The following is a 6000-nucleotide window of genomic DNA, read 5'->3' on the forward strand; positions in this document are numbered from 1 at the left end:
TAAGGACATAAAGCAGAACCTTTCATTTTCTCACACTTTAAAAACATTACCCCTTCACATTATATGTCAGGCTTTCTTCTTTATAGACTTTAGTACTGAATCTAGCTCACTAAATATGATCCAGAAAAAATCCCAAACCTTAGTATTAATTCTGCAGTACTCCCGGGAAATTGATTTCTTTGACTTATTCATTGCAAGTTCAGCCTAATTGCCAAAACTCTTTCAGTTCTGCTTTTGAGTATATGCTCTCTTTTAAGAGAGAGATTCACACTCATTCTACTTTTCTGTCACTAATGATTACCACCTACAACATGAACATCCTAACTTCTCCATCCTAATCTGTTACAAAATAATGATATTTCAAAACAAACAAACAAACATACAAAAAAATGAAATACCACCACCACAAAAGCCTGACATTAAGGAAGTAGGATAAAGAGAAGGATATGGCAAGAGATTTTAAAAGTTGTTTTTTCTCTTGCCCATTCAGACTAGCAATAGAACAATTTAAAGGCCACAAACACAAAACAGACCTCATGTTCCCTTTCTGTTCCAGATCCAGCTTCTCTTGCCAGTGTGCCTTCACAAAAGCACAAACCTATTACAACTGTGGGTTCAAGCCACTCCATTTGTGTCAGAGACAAGTGGGCCAAATGATGACACAATCTTCCTGCATTAAGGGAGAAGAGACTACACAAATGCAGGCAGTCACCTATTTCCTCAATGCTCTTCCATGTCTGCAATCCACAGTATATGTACTGTAATAGTTTCTAATCTATACTCTGAAGAAATCTGTTGTCATTAGGTTTGAATTTGCTACAAAGGTGTTCCACACCTTTGAGAAAGCACATCTCTGCAAGCCAAGCACCTGAAAACTCCCACAACTCCCACCAGGGAACTTCTTTCTTTCCTCAAAATGAAATGAAAAGTTTCAATAAACTTGTAAGAAACATGACTGAACTGAAGCAGACCAAATTCTCCAAGCAACCTCTCTGATGAAAAATCTAGAGTAAATTTAACAGCGACGAAATAATGAAATTATATTCCCTCTAAGCAGAGAGACTCTGAGTTATCACCATTAGGTGGAACCTGCAAACTTGGGTTACAAACTGCAGAGCACTACTTGTCTCAACCAGACAGCAGTCAGGACAAACATTAGACTGAATTCAGCACCAGAGTCATTTGTCCATCACAGATTCAGAGCTTTTATGTGAACCTAATGCAGGAGCAGGGGGATTTGAAAAGCACAAAAATATTAAAACAGTATCTGGGAGCTACCCAAAGAAATTCAAAAAGCAGGTTCTTCCTACCTAAATTACTTCTTCAAATCTAAACAAGACAGAGAAGAAGGTTTTTCTACATCACCACACCATGGCTGGCACAGAACAGTTACAGGGATTCCTCTCACCTTTCATAATAACAAAATTAAGTGATCCTGTGGTTATATATTCATTCCAGTCACTGCACTGAAATAACTGGTATTTCATATAGATACATTACCTGCAGATTCATTAGGATTCATAGTACATTCACTTATTTAGTTTAAAACTAAGCATTTTAGGTTTCAGAAAATTTACTGTCGCTTCTGTTTGAAGCTGTTTTTACAGACCTAGCTAATGACAAAATTTGATACAAAAAGTAACACAAGCTATCATGCAGAAAAAAGACTACAAAGTCTTCTGTTCCTGGAGACATGAAAGTAGCCAAATACTGCCTACTCATTCAAAAAAGTAGCATGATGCAGTGCTTGCACTGCAAGGAAGAAGCGCTATTTGGGTTATTAGCTTAACAAAACTACAGCGTCAGTTACCCAAAGTTAGGGCTAAGTGTTTGGATGACAAAAAAAGGCCTTAAAAAAATTCAGGTCATTTGTGCAGTAGGTCACGGTGTTGTGCATGTAATTTTCCACATATACCCGAAAGACTTTTTGAACAGATGCATCCAGAATAAATACACGCTGACTTAAGTAATAACAACTACCAGCTGTCTTAAAAAAAACTTTAAAAAGACTTACCATCAAAAATATTCTGATTTACAATCTAAGAAAACGTAAGACTCTGCAAAGTTTAACAGCAACTCATTTAGATCAATTGCCTATCTCATCCATTCTATCATAACAGCTGAATTTACATTTCAAATCAGTTTAACAATGTAAGTATTTAGTCACTGATTTATTGTGCTCCTTTTCACACAAACTCAGTGCTGAAGTTTCTGAACCCATGTCCATTCTTCATTAGATCAGTGCAACACTTGTTGTTTTCACTATAGCTAAAGCATGACAGTTTGGCCTCAACCTTTCAATTAACCCGCCTACTGCCTCATCTCTGATGATAAAGTTGAAGTCCCCTTAAAGTGAGGCTGAAAACATTCTGCGACTTGCATAATGGTTACTGAGAGACAAATTAGCTATACCACCACCACTCTGGACACATACCTCCCAAGAGCACTCAAGTCAGTATTTGAAGAGATCTCTAAGAGCTATTAAAAACACTGTCATGTATTCATGTAAGATTGGACCTGCAACACAGAAAACTGGCTCTGCAGCAATGGAGTCTAGTGGGGGAACTCTAGACAGATGAATTTGTGGTATTTAATAACTTTGCCTCCCCTCCTTAAGGAACAGGATTTCCCATACATTCAGTCAGTGAACTGCCAGTGTCTAATGTTACTTTTAATGAGCCTCTTCACTTTCATAGCTGGCTGCACTAGTGTTGCTCAAACACACATGGCTTATAAATTCTACCCTTGTATTAGAAACATTTGCCCAATAATGAAAAAGTATTGGCAACCATCATTTGCACTTCAGAGCTCAGCTTCCTGATCAAACAAGCAAGGACTTTCCACAACCCATATCTATCCTCCCCTCAAAACAAGTAGCAGTGCTTTGGCTATACTGCTGAAAACAAAGAAGTTTCATAAAAAGCTCATTGAGAAGTACATTCTGCCAAATGCCACCACAGCAAGGTCACTAAACAAATGGGTGCTACACAGAGGCTTCAAATTTTAATGAGAGAGATCCTGTGAATTTCATCATAAAACGCACTCAACCAAAATTATCTAAAAGGAATTCTTGAAGTAGTCTAGGTTCTGATTATATCACTGTTTTCCTCCCCAAATTTGCCTAAGTGACTAGAAAGCATTTCTAAGCTTTCCACTGTCACATAGAGCAGTGCTACATCCACATATTCACATTCAATGGAAAAGAGTCGACATTAAACTATTTGTTCCAAACTCTGAAATTGCTAGCTGGAAGTTCCACCTTCCTTTAGATGGTCAGAAATCAGAGTCATACAAATCCAATCGATTCCTTGTTTAACCATACTGTAACTACAACATGAAAAGCTGTAAGTGTCACCAGTCTTCCTGAAGTAGGGACCAGCCCAAAAGGCCACACTATGCCAGAGACGGTTTTAGGCAGGATTAATTCCTATTTTCCCTGTGAAAGCCTTACAAGTCCTTACTTTTTGGTTTTAAACTTTACAGGGAAATTAAATTAGCACTCCTGTGTACTGTGCAACATAAGGGCAATCCCCACTCCAGGCCCCAAGTTTTTCCTGACTATGATCAACCAGGTCTAATTCACTGCTGATTCATAGCAAAAGAACTCAAAAGTTGAGGAAAATGGTGAAACTGATGTGAGAATAGCAAAACAGAGTTTTGAACTGATTTTGTGGAACTCATGGTGAAAGAAAACAGTCCCTGTTTCTGAAAGCTTACCTAAGGTATTTGGGAAGCAACTAGGTAAGACCATTTGAATTTCAGGCCGTAGACACGAGAACACACAAGAAAGATAGCCACAAAGGAGTAAGCTTTGCCTCTGCAGAAGCAGTAAAGGAACTCATCTGGCTAATTCTCTCCGAAGCTGCCATGCTGTGAATACACAAACAAACCCAGAATGATAACAAAGGAATCTGCACAGAAGTGAACACCAGTAAAGGAGTCACAGCCAAACCATCTAATACCCATGTTCAGGTTGGAGCTACCAAAAAAGAACTGGGCTGCTTTTAGGGCTGGTTTTTTTCCTTTTGGTGTTCATAGCCAGGAGTGAAAAGCATCCAGGTCAGGGAGGTGGGAAACACTCCTCGACCAAACAACACCCAAACATTCCACTCAGTAACAAAGCTCCAAGAAAATTACTAATGTCATCTGTATAGAAAACTAGCCGCAGTTAGACCTACCTGATCATGACATACAGAAAGAGAGGTGGGTTTCAGTATACAGCCACAAATCAATGTGCATACTACCAACCAACAGGTTTTCATTCCATGGAAAATCCAGACTGTGGAAAAAACAAATCTTTGAACTGCAATCACATTCTCACTGCAAAAAAACAGATAGGAAGAGAACACTTTGAAGTTACTCTTCCTGCAGAAGCATTAAACAGCCTCCCTTCCTCTCCTCCTTCTGTACACAAAGTCTAGCTCAGTATTCCCAAAGCCATAAAAAAATACAGCCACAGAGCAGCAAGCAGCATCAGCAAACCTGGAAAAGAGCAAAGACAACCAAATGCATTTGGCAACTGCCTCCAGGCCAAAGCAGAGTTTATGAAAAACCTTACAGCAACAGAATTTACCATCTCATTTTCTTTTCAAAGACATGCACATCTAAAGCAGCAAACAGACATAAAACTAATTTGTCTATTTCCCTGAACTCCAACTAAATGTTTCCTAATATGTCCAGTTTCAAAACTGTTTCTTTCCAATCAATTAGCAAATATAGCAACTAGTTGTTTTCTTCCACTAGAGTCCATACTGAACAGGAATTGCAATCCTTTGTTTCAGGGTCTAATCCATGTATCTGAATACTGAACCTAAACCAACTGCTCTCAAACAGTGATTTATTGGCCAACCAGAGGTTTTAAATGGTCCATAATACATAGTAGTTTCAGTTTTGTACATCAGAAGGCCGACACAGTTCAGTGCTGCTGAACAACCCGCTGAGGGTCAATAGCACTTGCTACAAGCAGCAACTTAGGAACTACCACAGCAGAAGACTAAGGAGAAACAAAATAAAGAAACCATAATCATTATTTACATTTAATGCACCACTGGTGTGCCTAGAAACTAGAAACATACTCTTTTTATAGAGTCTACAGTCTTCAGCACTCCAAAATACTCTCAGCAAAACAAGCTGTTGATTTCACTGAGTATAGGCAATGACGTTAGGGACAGCATGAGCAATGTGGAACTGGGCAGCACATGTATTTTTAAAAGGCAGACCTTCAATGTCATCTGCTACACAACTACAGTCTTCATTTTTGCATCAATCTTTCTCTCCACTCAACACAAATTCAGAGCATAGACACTCAAGGAAAATACTACATGCTATGAAAGGAATGCTATTTAAATCACCCTTCAGGTTTCTTTAAACCTAAAAAGCCTCAAACACCTCATAAATCTACATTCAGATCACAGCAACAATTCATTGGTAAAGAACTGATTTTAATGCTGATATTACAGAATGCCAACAAAATCTCACTGTGACATGAATGGATAACTGCTTGAAATCTGGTAATACTAAGTAACACTGTCACCCAACTATTGAAGTTCTTTCATGTAAGTCACAATTTTATCACTGACTAATTACACTACTATTTAGGGTGGGGAAAACCCCATACATTAAACAAATCATGTGGTAAAATGTTACATTCACAACTTTTCTTTCAGCAGTAGTACTTAGACACACATAAGTAACTGCTTAAAATATCAACCTAGCCAGTAACATAAACACAAGTACCTTCTTGCCATTATTTGGAGAAATCAGGACATCAAGGATGTTAACTTCCTGACACTCAAGGCATCAAGGTTAATACAACTGGGGATTTGAGCAGCATTCATCAGCTGATTCTGTCTATTGCTACCTCTGGCTAGCAATCAGCTTGGGGTGTTCTATCCAATGGCAGTTTCACACCTTCCACATAGGGGATGGGTTCATGAATATAGACAAGTGCTAAGGTAAGCAATTTTATGAACTCTAGACATGTAGTCTATGGGCATTGCT

Source organism: Melospiza melodia, chromosome 19 (genome assembly GCF_035770615.1).
Source record: "Melospiza melodia melodia isolate bMelMel2 chromosome 19, bMelMel2.pri, whole genome shotgun sequence".
Lineage (NCBI taxonomy): Eukaryota > Metazoa > Chordata > Aves > Passeriformes > Passerellidae > Melospiza > Melospiza melodia.